This window comes from Entelurus aequoreus, linkage group LG04 (genome assembly GCF_033978785.1).
Source record: "Entelurus aequoreus isolate RoL-2023_Sb linkage group LG04, RoL_Eaeq_v1.1, whole genome shotgun sequence".
Lineage (NCBI taxonomy): Eukaryota > Metazoa > Chordata > Actinopteri > Syngnathiformes > Syngnathidae > Entelurus > Entelurus aequoreus.
In genome coordinates, this window is record NC_084734.1 from 62,806,157 (window position 1) to 62,824,108 (window position 17,952).

The window sequence follows — 17,952 nt, forward strand, 5'->3', positions numbered from 1 at the left end:
TTGTTTTTTCCCTGGAACAAAATGAAGAAAGCAATTTACATGTAAATCATCCTCCTGGTATACCAGCTCAGCTCGGGCATGTGGCTTTGAATCATGACACCCTCTCTTCGATCAATATAGCGAAAGCGAGGATCAGCCAATTGAACATGCAGAGCAGCTGTCAAGGTGTTTCAGTGCCTCACCTCAAGCGTCCATTGATCACCTTGTTGCCGACTTAACTGGAAACCAGGACGATGTTGGTGGACAGAAAGTGAGTGTTGAGCTGCCGTAATAATTAGCGCACATCCAACAAGCTCTCAAGTGTCTTAGGCTATCCAGCAGCAATTAGACACACACCACCATGCAAGTTTAATGATGACACCAAAGACTTGTGTTAATGTATAGAATATATTAAAAGCTACTCGTTATGAGCATAAATTATAGATCAACTACCAGTTAAGTCAAGCCACGAGGGAATCTGTGCCTTTCTCGCAAGGATATAAAAAATAAGCAAAACAGTGCATAAATGAACTAAAGATAGCAACCTGAGCAATAATAACATTGATATTACTGGCTAGTAATTGTTTGAAGTGTTGATGAGCTGTAGTCCTTTTACTTTAGGTTGTTTAATGAAGTAACGATCTACAAGCAGGAAGCATGCATGTGAAGAAGAGCCTCATCTGTGGTTCAATGAGGCAACAAACCCAAGTTCACGTCAGCAAAGAAGGATTTCCACAGGGGATGTCGAATAAACAAAAGATGAATGTGTGATTAGTTACACAACGAGACCTCTGTTGTCCTTTCACATTGATCAACCTTTTAGCTGCTTCCACTGTCATGTCAACAGCAGGGATGTTTGCTTTTTCACCATAAATATTCATGAGTGCTGCAGGAACAGGAACGTCACCCAACATAGCCATGCCAAACTTAACAAACGTTGACATTGTGCTCAAGGACTCACGCCGCATGTTAGCATGACGGCCGACAGTTTCTTCTCGCTCTCCTCTTGTCTCTCAGTGAACCTCACTGGCTATGGTTCATCAGCTCGCAGGAGAAGCGATCACAATACCTAATTGGCCTTTCTTTTGACTTATCTTTATGATGTGCATATTGTGGCGCGATAGAGAAATTTTGACTTGATGTGTTATTTCGTCTTTATATTAATTTATATTAAATAAGTTCCATGTCTACTCCTTCAAGGACTTCAAATGAAAAAGACCTGCTTTACAGGAAACCTGCTCATTTTTGGAATTTTGCCCATCACGCACAATCTTTATGTAAGACAAGAACACACGATTTCCCCTTTTCTGTGTATTCAAAATGGTGAAAAACTGCTAGTGAGAAGCATCTAACAATGCAGGTAATGGCGATACAATCTATTCTGCTTGTAAAGCCCTCTAAAAACATCCAACAATGTTTTATATCAGGGGTGTCAAACTCATTTTAGATCAGGGGCCAAATGGATAAAAATCTACTCCCAAGTGGGCCGGACTGGTAAAATCACGGAACGATAACTTAAAAATAAAGACAACTTCAGATTGTTTTCTTTGTTTAAAAATAGAACAAGCACATTCTGAAAATGTACAAATCATAATGTTGTTGGGGTTTTTTTACATAACCTGACTCTCGCCAGATCCTTGTAGTCCGCTAAGCTCCACACAAGGATCTGGGCTCGAAGGCAATGCAAATAAAAAATAATGAACCAATCAGGATCGCTGTGCGGGATTTCATAGATGTGACGTAGCGCCGAAGTGACTGTTTGATTCAAACAACAATGGCGGAACGCAGCGAGGAGTCGTGTGCTGACGTATTTTCTTTGCACAAACGACATTGATCGTCTACTGACATTGCTGCGTTGTTTCAGTAAAAGTTCTCTGACTTTTCGCTCTGTTGTTATCCAATATGTCGGCTGTTCTGTTTTGGATTTCCCAGCGTCGCTCTCATCAGCGTCACGGGTTGATTTCCATGTGAGTGGTTGAAGTAGCACGTCATTCAAGATAGCGGACAAGTGGTTTATCCAATCACATACAATGATTTTTTTACAAGGCAGAGCCTTCTGAAATACATCTCCTATTGAGAAGTCCCAGATCCTTGTGTGGAGCTCAGCGAACTACAAGGATCTGGCGAGAGTCAGGTTATTTTTTACACTTACATGCTGCGGTTAATAGTATTCTATCTTTATTTGTCGTTATTTATATTTTCTGAATAAATGATATGATAATGTTCATCAGTCAACCCATTAGTGTTAATTTTCAATCTATCAAGATGAAAAATAAAAATTACAGTATGTTATTTATGTAGTTTGATCATTTTCCTCGACTGGTGTACAAACGTCATGTGGTTTATTTTGTACATATGTAGCATCATCTACAAAGATACAAATAATTGCTATTGTGACATCCAGTGGACACATTCAGAACAGCAGTTTCTTTCATTCAAAAATTTCAGATTAATTTTTATACTTAGCAAACTCATCCCGCGGGCGGGATATAACGTATTCGCTGGCCTGAACCGACTCCCGGGCCGTACGTTTAACACCCCTGTTTTATATGCAAGTACATATGAAATGTAGTAACAGGCACGTTCATGATTAGGGATGGGAATCGAAAACCGGTTCTTGTTCAGAACAAGTTCCCAGTGTATCAATTCCTTGAAATCGCTTAACAATTTTTTTAAACAATTCCCTTAACTATGCCTGTGGTTGGGAATGATGTCATTACAAAACGTGTGTCGTGAAGTCAGACAGCAAAATGGCGGTGCCCGGCCGGAACAAACACTCTAAAGTTTGGTTACATTTTACAAGAAAACATTGCAACAGCGCTGCTTGTAACAAGAGGAGGACATACGAGCAATATGCTGAAACATTTGAACACACAGCATGCGATAATTATAGATAAAAGCCCAGCAGCAGTAACGCTAGCACGTCATCTGCCGTAAATACAACAGGTACTAACTAACACCGCCTATTATTTGTTCAATTGAAATGAATGCTTTCTCATTTAGATGAGCAAGTTGAGAGACGGCTTCGAAGCGGGTAGTAAGTACACGCTCCAGTTCACATCTGCCGACAGGGAAGAGTACACGCATAGAGTCAGGACAGATAAGCAGTGAATCAGTTTGTGGTCCAAAGCTTGAACCAAAGTGCTCTTGATTTTCAAGAGGTGAATGTTCAATTATAGTCAGAGAAACGTTGCATGTTCTCCTTCAACCACATTTTCACTCGGTCATTTCCATCATACAGGTGAAAAAGTTCATTCATGTCAGCAATCCAACTTCAAATGTGAAACAAATAGATGATATTGACTCATGCAAAATGAGATATGTCAAGCCTTTATTTATTATAATTTTGATGATCATAGCTTTCCGTTTTTTAAGACCCCACATTTTCTGAGATTTTTAATCCAAGGTCTTCATGACCCATAAACATCAAAATTATATCAAAAGAAGTCTTGAAATATCATGAGTTGCATGTTAGGTATATGATAGTTTCACTTTGTAAATCTAAATAAACCATTCTAATATTTTGAGTTTCAATAATATATTTTCTAGGGAGATGACAAAAGATTCTTAAAAGTTTTGAAAATGTTACTAAATGTTACGGTTTTGTGTCATTTCCAAATATGTTTTATTTTGTTAAATTCAAAGTGAATTCAAAGTTTATTTATATAGGCCTTAATCACAAGTCCCTCAAAGAGCAGCACAAACCACAATGATTGTTCATTCATTAAACTCTACAGAAGAATATGTATTTGTTATATTTATTTTCTATGCTATGTGCATCTTAAGTTAAAGTTAAAGTTAAAGTACCAATGATTGTCACACACGCACTAGGTGTGGTGAAATTTGTCCTCTGCATTTGACCCATCCCCTTGTTCACCCCCTGGGAGGTGAGGGGAGCTGCTGCCCAGGAATCATTTTGGTGATTTAACCCCCAATTCCAACCCTTGATGCTGAGTGCCAAGCAGGGAGGTATTGGGTCCCATTTTTATAGTCTTTGGTACGACTCGGCCGGGGTTTGAACTCACAACCTACCAATCTCAGGGCGGACACTCTAACCACTAGGCCACTGAGTAGGCCACTTAAGACTACGCTGTTGGCTTTGTAAGGTTAATGTTAGCTCTAAATTAAACAAAATTGATGCCAATCCACCTTTTTGTTCTCTTTTTTTCCCCAAATAAGAACTGATCAGAGAACCGATAAGGAACCAAACCATTAAGTAGAATTGAAAGTGGAATTGGAACCTAAAAAATCTTGGAATATGTAATATTTGCCTATTTTGGTCATTTTAAGCATTACCATAACTTCTTTCTTGGGCACATTGCAACGATCGCTACATTGATCAACAACAACATACAGATAACTTTCCATGTTTGCCACCACTAATCATGGCAGGCTTGGGGGCCTGATTTACTAATATCCAAACAGCGTGTGCAATCTATAAAATAGCGTGTAATATTAGTGGGCTGTTAAGCTCGATTTACTAAGACTGCGTGTGTAATTTTAAAGTGGTGCAGACCACCTTATTGAAATGAGGATTTTGCGTGTACTGTACGGGGCAGACACTCTTATTTACTGCACATTAATGTTAACATGCTCCTACACGTGGGGTTATGGTTTGTTTGCAAACAAGCAGGAAACATGTACCACTTTTTATGGGGGAATTTTAGAGGCAGTCCTGCATTGTATCTACATTGAAACCACTTGTGTTTTAACCAGACTCTTAAGTCTTCTAGCAACTAAACAATTATACAAGGATGTTGCTGAATAGACGAAACGTCTAATATTTTTTATTTTATACTGTCCAACACGTAGGACGGAGGATTCTCATCCGTCCATCGTCTGTCTGTGCAGCGCGAGCACCGATCCTGCAGCCGTGTGTAAAACTGTCAGTTTGCACACTAAAGTTTACTAAATAAAATGCAAAATAGTGCTCGCAAAACGGTGATGAGTGTTGATAAATCACTTTGCGGGGGTTACATAATTGTATTTGCACCTTCTCCTCCCAGTATTGTGGACGTTTTGATGATGAGAATGTATTCTGCATATTAATGAAGACAGAGACCCAAAATGGATTGCACGCCTTATTCTGCTCACTTAACAGACGCAATCCACTTTGCACACGTTTAGTAGATCAGCTTTGCGTTTGCTATCAAGTTTGCACGTGTTTTAGTACACGCAAACGGTTTTGGGGTGTTGATTTACAGGGCTATTGGCGAAATAAATTAATCTGTGTTGAAAAAGTTTGTTATAAGTTTGTCATAAAACGGGAAGACGTGTGTTCTTGTCTCACATAAGGCATGTGAATTATGGGCGGGAAAAAAAGTTTTTCCAGCACCCCCCGCGACCCCGAAGGGAATAAGCGATAGAAAATGGATGGATGGATGGATGTTTTGGCCACCCCAAACGTGGCATGTTTCAAACGGTGCGAGTATTATTCCTCTACCGCTAAAACTCACTGGGATAGAATGCAAAACAGTGCAAAAATGGCCGTTTATGGTTATAGATTTTGTCTGAGCATTGTTTTTACTTTATAACTTTGTTTCATTAAAGTAAAGCATCACAGGTTTTTATATTAGTCCAAGGTTTTGGGTTACATGAAATGATTTCCCCCAGAAACAATAGTTGCGTTTCCTTTGCAGTTTTTTGCAAAATAAAAGCAATATTTGTTAAATTTTTACAAAGTACTTGTAGGTGTTTCGATTAAAGGGTGTTTTGCGTCATGAGCCGTAATTCTAGTAAGATCTCATCCCACGAGATTCCACTTTTAGGAAGATATCGCAGTCACCGCTGTTGACGTGATGTCAATAGAAGACAAAGGCAGGGGGTGATCGCTCATAGACGTGTTTCGGCCCCCTTGACATTGTGCGGGAATGTGGGTCTCTCCGAGCCTGCAGGTCGGCCTTTATTTCCGGGAGGAACCTGCGAGACGGCCCTGTGCGCCGGTGCCGCCTCGCCTGGCCGTCTGATCGGATGCGAGACTAAAATGACCCGTCTGCCGGAGTTGTCGTGCCAATTCGGTGTTAAGTGTAAAAAGTGTTTCCATCATGATTTTGCGAAACACTTCAATATCAAAACGTCTCAAAAACCACCATGAGAGCGAAAAAATGTTTTAGCGATATTTGAGAGGTTTTTTGAAACATGGGTGTTTCAAATACCAGTTTCTTATTGCGATATTTAGGTTTAAATTTGGAAATGCAGCTAATGACACTTTGCCAATGATAGACCCATAGAGTTGACTTGTAACTTTCTATGATTTCTTCCGGGTGAATTTCATATAAACCTATTGCCAATTGGAAATTTGGAAGCGGGATCTTGTTTCTATTGGCTGTAAGCTTTCCTACGGAAAACAAAATAGACAGTATTAAAGATACATTCATGAGGAGCAACGTGAACAATATCACTATTGGACATCTATCATCCATCTAATTCATACTTGCCAACCTTGAGACCTCCGATACCGGGGGGTGGGGGGTGGGGGGGCGCGGTCGGGGTGGGGCGGGGGAGTTGTTGGGGGCGTGGTTGGGGGCGTGGTCAAGGACATGGTTAATAGGGGAGTATATTTACAGCTAGAATTCACCAACTCAAGTATTTCATATATATATATATATATATATATATATATATATATATATATATATATATATATATATATATATATATATATATATATATATATATATATATATGTGTGTATGAAATACTTGACTTTCAGTGAATTCTAGCTATATATATATGTATACCAAAGACTATAAAAATGGGACCCATAACCTCCCTGCTTGGCACTCAGCATCAAGGGTTGGAGTTGGGGGTTAAATCACCAAAATGATTCCCGGGCGCGGCGCCGCTGCTGCCCACTGCTCCCCAAAGGGATGGGTCAAATGCAGAGGACAAATTTCACCACATCTAGTGTGTGTGTGACAATCATTGGTACTTTAATCTTTAGTCTTTAATATATATTTATTTTATTATACATATAAATAAAATAAATACTTGAATTTCAGTGTTCCGGGGGCTATCCAGTAGATGGCAGTATTGTCCTGTTTAACTTCTCCTCCGTTCATGACTCGGCCACCGTGTTCAATGGAGAAGTCTGTTTTACAAAATGTACAGGCAACATAATTACATACCCCTTCCCCTTCGAACTGTCCTGGATGAACTGAGATTCTTGTTTCCATTCATTTTGGAACTTGCAAGCGTATTTCTTCATCTTGCTCGTCGACGGCGTCGCCATGTCTGTAACTTCCTCGTTCTTCTGCTTCGTCTCCTTGTTGTGTGCGCAGTTGTGCACTCTACTCTCTAAAAGCCCTAGATGTTATGACATCATTGGGCAGGCAAGCTGTTTATATTGTGGGAAAGCGGATGTGAGAACAGGCTGTCCCCACTCAGGTCCGCATTGAGCTGGAGGGGGCGTGGCCTCCAGCTCCGGCTGAATACCGGGAGTTTGACGGGAGAACATTTCTGCCGGGAGGTTATCGGGAGAGGCGCTGGATACCGGGAGTCTCCCGCTAAAAACGGGAGGGCTGGCAAGTATGATCTAATTTCTACCGCTTGTCCCTTTCAAGGTAGCTGGGCCTATCCCAGCTGCACTCGGGCACAAGACAGGTACACCTGGACAAGTCGCCACCTCATCGCAGGGCCAACACAGATAGACAGACAACATTCACACTCACATTCACACACTAAGGACCATTTAGTGTTGCCAATCAACCTATCCCCAGGTGCATGTCTTTGGAGGTGGGAGGAAGCCGGAGTACCCGTAGGGAACCCACACAGTCATGAGGAGAACATGCAAACTCCACACAGAAAGACTCAGAGCCCGGTAATCGAACCCAGGATCTTCTTATTGTGAGGTACTAGCTACTGCGCCACTGTGCTACTGAACATGTATTAAATTACTCAGTTTTGTCTTTTGTTGTTAAAATACTGTGAGTATTTTACATATTACACACCAGTAACGTGTTAGTTGTAGTTTCCATTATCAAATTTGGAGGTGTTTAAAATCGCCATGTAAAATCACCAATACTAATCGGTAGCATGTATATGGCATATCCAATTAGCATCAATGCATTTTGAAGAGTGAGCCCTACTTTTCAGTGCTTTCTATCATGCATGCTTGCTTTGTTGGCATGGAAAATTGCAACATTACCTACAGGTAGTCCGCTATGAATACACCTTGTTGCTCATCAAAGTGCTTAAGACGGTGCTGTGACATCACGTGCTACAAAGGTATCGAAAATTGGTCACATTCAATTTTACGCAAATCGGCCAAAAAAACCTAAATAAAATAAAAATACCAAATTTCGTACCAATTCCTAATCAAACGTGTAGATGTTGTAAAAATGTTGTTAACTTTACACCAATGATAAATTAATAAAAAGTAACTTGCCTGAACATCTCTCCACTAAAAGCTTTGTAACGTTGGTTTATTAATATATTCGTCAAAGTTTTGCAAAGGTAATAATCATATGTTTCTGACTGCAACTGCATGTTTATACAGAAGATTTTAAGTTTAAGTCCAAGCTCTGCATATTGTGAAGAACTAAATACTCACTAAATCTTAATCAGTCTTGTTGTACGAGCATTGGGGGAGTTTTGAAACATTTGCAGGGGATCAGATGAGGCTCCTGGGCAGCTGCTGCCTCCAAGTTCCAACCCAGACTTGCCAAGATCTATTGGGCTCATCCCCATCCTCGTGAAAATCTAACAAACACTTTCAGTACAAGCAAAAACCGAGTGGAGCTTTAAAGGCCTACTGAAACCCACTACTACCAACCACGCAGTCTGATAGTTTATATATCAATGATGAAATCTTAACATTGCAACACATGCCAATACGGCCGGGTTAACTTATAAAGTGCAATTTTAAAATTCCCGCCACACTTCCGGTTGAAAAACTCCTTTGGATATGATTTATGCGCGTGACGTCACAAAAGCAACGGAAGTGGTTGGACCCCATCGGACCCGATAGAAAAGCCTCTTGTTTTCTTCGACAAAATTCCACATTATTCTGTACATCTGTGTTGGTGAATCTTTTGCAATTTGTTTAATGAACAATGGAGACTGCAAAGAAGAACGTTGTATGTGGGATCGATCGGTGTCTTAGCGGCTAAGTACAATACTGTAATATCTGTGATATTTGCATTAGTGTACTGTCTTTAAAGGCCTACTGAAACCCACTACTACCGACCACGCAGTCTGATAGTTTATATATCAATGATGAAATCTTAACATTATAACACATGCCAATACGGCCGGGTTAACTTATAAAGTGACATTTTAAATTTGCCGCTAAACGCCTCTGAGGATGACGTATGCAAAAAAAAGCTCTGTTTTCATTTCATAATTCCACAGTATTCTGGACATCTGTGTTCGTGAATCTGTTGCAATTATGTTCATTGCATTATGGAGAAAGAAGCTGAGCAAGCAAAGAAGAAAGTTGTCGGTGCGAAACAGACGTATTTTTCGAACAAAGTCAGCAACAACAGTACACAGCCGGCGCGTCTTTGTTTACATTCCCGAAAGATGCAGTCAAGATGGAAGAACTCGGATAACAGAGACTCTAACCAGGAGGACTTTTGACTTCGATACACAGACGCCTGTAGAGAACTGGGACAACACAGACTCTTACCAGGATTACTTTGATTTGGATGACAAAGACGCAGACGTGCTACTGTGAGTATGCAGCTTTGGCTTCTAAACATTTGATCGCTTGACCGTATGTGCGCAACTTTTTTTTTGCGTATGTACGTAACTTTTTTAAAATATATAAGCTTTATGAACCTTGGGTTAGGTGAACGGTCTTTTGGGCTGAGTGATTGTGTGTGTTGATCAGGTGTTTGAATTGTATTGGCGTGTTCTATGGAGCTAGGAGCTAGCATAGGAGCTAGGAGTTAGCATAACAAAGACATAGGTGTTTTTATGCAGGATTAATTTGTGTCATATTAAATATAAGCCTGGTTGTGTTGTGGCTAATAGAGTAAATATATGTCTTGTGTTTATTTACTGTTTTAGTCATTCCCAGCTGAATACCAGGTACCGTGAGTATGCAGCCATGGCTGCTAAACATTTGATAGCTTGACCGTATGTGCGCGTCACGTACGTAACATTTTAAAAATATATAAGCTTTATGAACATTGGGTTAGGTGAACTGTCTTTTGGGCTGAGTGATTGTGTGTGTTGATCAGGTGTTTGAATTGTATTGGTGTGTTCTATGGAGCTAGGAGCTAGCAGAGGAGCTAGGAGCTAGCATAACAAACACGTAGGTGTTTTTATGCAGGATTAATTTGTGGCATATTAAATATAAGCCTGGTTGTGTTGTGGCTAATAGAGTATATATATGTCTTGTGTTTATTTACTGTTGTAGTCATTCCCAGCTGAATATCAGGTACCGTGAGTATGCAGCCTTGGCTGCTAAACATTTGATAACTTGACCGTATGTGCGCGTCACGTACGTAACTTTTTAAAAATATATAAGCTTTATGAACCTTGGGTTAGGTGAACGGTCTTTTGGGCTGAGTGATTGTGTGTGTTGATCAGGTGTTTGAATTGTATTGGCGCGTTCTATGGAGCTAGGAGCTAGCAGAGGAGCTAGGAGCTAGCATAACAAACACGTAGGTGTTTTTATGCAGGATTAATTTGTGGCATATTAAATATAAGCCTGGTTGTGTCGTGGCTAATAGAGTATATATATGTCTTGTGTTTATTTACTGTTGTAGTCATTCCCAGCTGAATATCAGGTCACCCCCGGCTCTCACAGCATCTTCCCTATCTGAATAGCTTCAACTCCCCACTAGTCCTTCACTTGCACTTTACTCATCCACAAATCTTTCATCCTCGCTCAAATTAATGGGGAAATTGTCTCTTTCTCGGTCCGAATCTCTCTCACTTCATGCGGCCATCATTGTAAACAATAGGGAACTTTGCGTATATGTTCAATTGACTACGTCACGCTACTTCCGGTAGGGGCAAGCCTTTTTTTATCAGATACCAAAAGTTGCGATCTTTATCGTCGTTGTTCTATACTAAATCCTTTCAGCAAAAATATGGCAATATCGCGAAATTATCAAGTATGACACATAGAATAGATCTGCTATCCCCGTTTAAATAAAAAAAATTCATTTCAGTAGGCCTTTAAGGGTTTGGGGAACGCGCATGCGCGAGTGAGTTGGCGGAGAACTTGTGTGTGTGAGCGTGAGTTTTGGCTAACAGCAGCTCGTGTATGTGTGTGTGTTACTTTTTGAACTACAACCAGTTACCGCTTTTTAATAAAGCGATTGAGCAGCGCTTCCTCGTCTGTGTGACTCCTTCTCCACTGCAGGGCATTACAATACTTACAGCAACACAACAAGGACTACTTACTACGCCTAGCCGATGCTTGCCGCCAAACCCACGGATGAAGTCCTTCGTCGTGCCGTTGATCGCTGGAATGGAGGTGAGCACGGCTGTTGATGGGTTTTCTATCTTCATTTGAGAACGATGCTACACGCTAGCTCAGTAGCTAAGTGTGTCACCGATGTATTGTCTTGGAGATAAGTCACTTTAAATGTCCATTTCGCGTGCTCGACTCTCATTTTCAAGAGGATATAGTATCCGAGGTGGTTTAAAATACAAATCCGTGATTCACAATAGAAAAAGGAGAGAGTACATAGTTGTGTGAGGTCTGGTTGCTAAGTTAGCTTCAATGGCGTCGTTAGCACAGCATTGTTAACCTTCGCCAGCCTGGAAATCATTAACCGTGTATTTACATGTCCACGGTTTAATAGTATTGTTGATTTTCTATCTATCCTTGCAGTCAGGGGTTTATTTATTTTGTTTCTATCTTCATTTGAGAACGATGCTATCGCGCTAGCTCAGTAGCTAAGTGTGTCACCGATGTATTGTCTTGGAGATAAAAGTCACTTTAAATGTCCATTTCGCGTGCTCGACTCTCATTTTCAAGAGGATATAGTATCCGAGGTGGTTTAAAATACAAATCCGTGATTCACAATAGAAAAAGGAGAGAGTACATAGTTCTGTGAGGTCTGGTTGCTAAGTTAGCTTCAATGGCGTCATTAGCACAGCATTGTTAACCTTCGCCAGCCTGGAAAGCATTAACCGTGTATTTACATGTCCACGGTTTAATAGTATTGTTGATTTTCTGTCTATCCTTCCAGTCAGGGGTTTATTTATTTTGTTTCTATCTTCATTTGAGAACGATGCTATCGCGCTAGCTCAGTAGCTAAGTGTGTCACCGATGTATTGTCTTGGAGATAAGTCACTTTAAATGTCCATTTCGCGTGCTCGACTCTCATTTTCAAGAGGATATAGTATCCGAGGTGGTTTAAAATACAAATCCGTGATTCACAATAGATAAAGGAGAGAGTACATAGTTCTGTGAGGTCTGGTTGCTAAGTTGCTAAGTTAGCTTTAATGGCGTCGTTAGCACAGCATTGTTAACCTTCGCCAGCCTGGAAAGCATTAACCGTGTATTTACATGTCCACGGTTTAATAGTATTGTTGATTTTCTATCTATCCTTCCAGTCAGGGGTTTATTTTTTTTGTTTCTATATGCAGTTAAAGCACGATGCTATCACGTTAGCTCGTAGCTAAAGCATTTCGCCGATGTATTGTCGTGGAGATAAAAGGCACTGAATGTCCATTTCGCGTTCTCGACTCTCATTTTCAAGAGGATATAGTATCCGAGGTGGTTTAAAATACAAATCCGTGATCCACAATATAAAAAGGAGAGTGTGGAATCCAATGAGCCAGCTTGTACCTAAGTTACGGTCAGAGCGAAAAAAGATACGTCCATCACTGCCTCTCAAGTCGTTCACTGTAACGTTCCTCATCTACGAATCTTTCATCCTCGCTCAAATTAATGGGGTAATCATCACTTTCTCGGTCCGAATCTCTCTCGCTCCATTGTAAACAATGGGGAATTGTGAGGAATACTAGCTCCTGTGACGTCACGCTACTTCCGGTACAGGCAAGGCTTTTTTTTATCAGCGAGCAAAAGTTGCGAACTTTATCGTCGATTTTCTCTACTAAATCCTTTCAGCAAAAATATGGCAATATCGCGAAATGATCAAGTATGACACATAGAATGGATCTGCTATTCCCGTTTAAATAAAAAAAAAATCATTTCAGTAGGCCTTTAAAGGTGACACATGTCAGCTTAGCCTCCAACAAGCTTTATTCGTCCTACTTTGGGATGTTCAGAAAACTCTGTTTGTTTTTGTCCACTATCATCACTACTGATTGTACCAGTAGAAACTCATATTTCATATTCATCAGCAAGTTTGTTAATCATGCCTGATACTTTCTGGGCTTCTAGCAGACAAAAAACTTCAGAAGAAGCACATTAAAAGTAACTGAGCTATTAGATGGATGAAGCTTGACTAAAGAAACAGACATTGTATGTATATTTCACGCTTTCATCTCATTTGATGAGATTTGAAAAAACGAGACCGGCAGATTTTATATTGTTATTGAAAATGTTTGTTTTTTTTTCTGAAGAAATTAGGGGGAAACGAATCATTGTCAAAAATGTTACTTTCAGTGTATCAATACAACAACATTTGTGTCGTCACAAATAGAATTGATGCAAGCTGTTCACACTAGCTCGTTAAGACATTACAATAGGATGTCGCTTGTCGTTACAGTTTTGTTCAGAAGGTGGCATTGAAACTCTGCTTCCTAACACACCTCTCATACACACCTGGTCATTTAGAATCGATTGATTGATTGATTGAGACTTTTATTAGTAGGTTGCACAGTGAAGTACATATTCCGTACAATTGACCACTAAATGGTAACACCCGAATAAGTTTTTCAACTTGTTTAAGTCGGGGTCCACTTAAATTGATTCATGATACAGATATATACTATCATATATACTATCATCATAATACAGTCATCACACAAGATAATCACATTGAATTATTTACATTATTTACAATCAGGGGTGTGGAGGGAGGGGGGGGGGGTGGGGAGGGGGGATATGGACATCAAGTAGTGGACATAGAGAGAGAGAGAGAGAGAGAGAGAGAGAGAGAGAGAGAGAGAGAGAGAGAGAGAGAGAGAGAGAGAGAGAGAGAGAGAGAGAGATCAGAAGGGATAAGAAAAAGAAAAAGTATCTGCATTTGATTGTTTACATTTGATTATTAGCAATCCGGGGAGGGTGTTAGTTTAGGGTTGTAGCTGCCTGGAGGTGAACTTTTATTGCGGTTTTGAAGGAGGATAGAGATGCCCTTTCTTTTATACCTGTTGGGAGCGCATTCCACATTGATGTGGCATAGAAAGAGAATGAGTTAAGACCTTTGTTAGTTCGGAATCTGGGTTTAACGTGGTTAGTGGAGCACCCCATGGTGTTGTGGTTATGGCGGTCATTTACGTTAAGGAAGTAGTTTGACATGTACTTCGGTATCAGGGAGGTGTAGCGGATTTTATAGACTAGGCTCAGTGCAAGTTGTTTAACTCTGTCCTCCACCCTGAGCCAGCCCACTTTAGAGAAGTGGGTAGGAGTGAGGTGGGATCTGGGGTGGAGGTCTAGAAGTAACCTGACTAGCTTGTTCTGAGATGTTTGGAGTTTAGATTTGAGGGTTTTGGAGGTGCTAGGGTACCAGGAGGTGCATGCGTAATCGAAAAAGGGTTGAACGAGAGTTCCCGCCAGAATTCTCAAGGTGCTTTTGTTGACCAGAGAGGAAATTCTGTAGAGAAATCTCGTTCGTTGGTTAACCTTTTTGATTACCTTGGTTGCCATTTTATCACAGGAAAGGTTAGCCTCTAGAATGGAACCTAGGTAGGTGACCTCATCTTTCCTGGTGATGACACTGTCACCTACTTTTATGGTGAAGTCATTGACTCTCTTAAGTTTGATGTGGGACCCAAACAGGATGGATTCTGTTTTACCCAAGTGGATGGATAGCTTGCTGTCAGCGAGCCAGGTGCAAGTTCTACAGAGCTCAGCACTGAGGATTTTCTCCACCTGTGACTTGTCCTTGCCGGATACCAGCAAGGCAGAGTCATCCGCAAACAAAAACAATTCACAGTCGCATGCCGATGACATGTCGTTTATGTATATTAGGAACAGTAAAGGTCCCAATATACTGCCTTGGGGGACTCCACAGCTCACCGAGAGGGGGGGGGACACGGTGCCGTTCACCTCTACCACCTGCTCCCTCCCCTCCAAGTAAGACTGCATCCAGCTCCAAGAGGTTTTGTTAAATCCGATTGCTCTGAGCTTATCCAACAGTATAGCGTGGTTAACGGTGTCAAAGGCCTTCTGAAGGTCCAGCATGACCATGCCGCAGTATTTGCCCGCGTCCACCTCATGTTTGATGTGGTCGGTCAGATAGAGAAGGCATGTGTCAGTGGAGTGGTTAGTTCTGAAGCCGGATTGGAATTTGTACATGAGTTTATTAGTGGCAAGGTAACTATCGACCTGTTCATAAACTATTTTCTCCATTACTTTCGAAATGGAGCTGAGAATAGAAACAGGTCGGTAGTTGCCAGGTTCCAATTTGCTTCCTTTTTTAAAGAGGGGAGTTACTCTTGCTATCTTAAAATCTTTTGGTACTTGGCCTTGTGTAATTGATAGGTTTATTATGTGCGTGATGATCGGGGCAATGATGGAGGCAGAGTCCCTGAGGAATCTGGAGGGAATATTATCAAGGCCGGTGGCCTTGTTAGGGTGGAGCGCGCTCAATTTTTTAAACACCTCATCAGCTGTGACCATTTCTAATTTGAAATCATCGTTGGATACTCCTAGCTTTCTGTAGAAGGCTTTAATGTTTTCTACACCAAAGCGACCAGAGTGGTGGGACAGCTTGTTGACAAGAGTTGCGGCTATGCTGCTGAAAAAGGCGTTAACTGCTAGCTACCTCCATTTTGTCTGTAATGAGGGAGTCACCCTCCTTGATGCTGATGTTGGTGAGTCTTGTTTTAAGTTTCTGGCTGCAACCAGGAAGCTGGTTGTTGAGAATTTTCCAGAGCTCACGTGGCTTATACGTGTTTTCCTCTATTTTGTCGTTAATGTAATTTTTTTTTAAGGATTTAGTCAGGTTGGTTGACTTATTTCTTAATTTATTGCATTGCTTTTTGAGAGTTGAAAGGAGTAATTTGAGGTTGATATTATTGGGTTGTTTATCTACTTCTGTTTTACATTTTTGGTATTCAGAGTATTTCCTGTCTCTGTCTTTTATGGCAGCTAGAAAATAAGAAGACATAGCAGAGGGCATTAAGTGCTGCCAACTTCGTGACTTTGTCACTATATTTAGCGAGCATTCAGACCCCTTTCAATACTCTTTTTCAGAAAAAAGCAACTAGCTCCAAATTATGGTTGCAGTATATAGACCAGGGGTGTCCAAACTTTTTGATTCGGGGGACTCATTGGGCTAAAAAAAATTGACTTGATTAAAAAGTTGGAGTTGATTATTATACATTTTGTATGTAATAAAAGGGAATAAGAAAATAATTTGAATATTTCATTGATATACTTACACCGCCATTCTATGTTTTTGTGTGATTATAAATGTGGTCAAAAATGGAATCAATAAATTATTCTGTAATTTCAAGTATGAACATTGGCATGATCAGTACTGTCCCTGTAACTACTTGGTATTAATTCGATACTCAAAGTTGTAGTGTCACCCAAAACAAATGCAAAGTATCCAAACAACAAAAGAATAAGTCCTTATTACAGTCTAACAGAAGTGTAGCTAGAACCATGTTGCAACAGAAAGTAGCCAAATATTATCAGTAAATTAGCAAATAGATTAATAATAGTTTTGACAAAATAAAACAACAAAAAATATGGAATATGTTGTTATATACATTAGTTGCCTAATAGAAGACTTTGTGTGACCCGTTTTAAAATTGCTCTATTATCATTTAATGTATATGTACAGTGCAGCATTTGCAATAACAAAATATACATTAAATATATATTGATGAAGATTTTAGGCCATATCACCTACTCTACACTACCCCAAATCTAACAGGGTTTTTTTTTTTGGTGTGACTGGTGTTTTTTGCAAGTATTTCTCTTTCCAGCGAGCAACAGGTACAGCTGTGGATCCCTTCCCAATCTAAAAACATTCCAGGTGGCTCATCTTTTTTGTGTTATCAAAAAAAATGAGAAAAAAGAAACGACAAATGCATTTTTTTTTTATATATTTCTGATACGGCTGTCAAAGTTAACGCATGCGATTAATTACAAAATAATGATTCTCATTCTCCCATTGGGTTGAGTTTTTTCTTGCCCTGATGTGGGATCTGAGCCAAGGATGTCGTTGTGGCTTGTGCAGCCCTTTGAGACACTTGTGATTAAGGGATATATAAATAAACTTTGATTGATTGATTGATTCCATTAACCAAGCAGATTAATCATGCAATTCTAGCTAATTTTGTCCAAAAAAAGAGATTAATATTGTCATCTGAAAATGCCTAAGAAACTGTAAAAGAAGAGTGAATGCAGACATAAATGGACTCTGAGTTATGTTTATGAATGTGTTTAGTACATTATCTATTGGTGTACACATCAGCATCTTATTTGCTATATTATTGCAAAATTGTTCGACATTTGCACTTCAAACTACTGCAACCAAGTTTTCAGCAAATAAATAGCGTGCGTTCAAATAAATCATTTTAAAAATTACATTCTGACTATGAAATTTCATTTATGTGTATATATTAGAGTTAGCACAATAGCTAATTTGCATCCGTTGTCCTAAGGCAAGTTTTTGTAGTTAACTTTCTGCCTGGTGTGTTAACTATAGTTAGCATTCTTAATATAACACTTTTTGACCAAATGAGCAAATACATTTTTTTATTAACTGTGAGCTGAAATCAATAAAATTACTAGGGAATTAAGAAATGTAGTATTTATGAAAATATTCATGAAATATTGCAATCTGTGTGTATTGATTCTATAAAAAATTAAGTTACACTTTTTGAATTACTAACAAAAGATATCTTAATTTTATTTTAATGCAC

At 39.8% G+C, this 17,952-nt stretch overlaps 1 protein-coding gene across 2 annotated transcripts in view; it reads right to left on the reverse strand.

The window, feature by feature from the left end:
- gpc3 (glypican 3) overlaps window positions 1–17,952 on the reverse strand; it is a 331,966-nt gene that overhangs the window by 307,498 nt on the left and 6,516 nt on the right. The window lies entirely within an intron of this gene.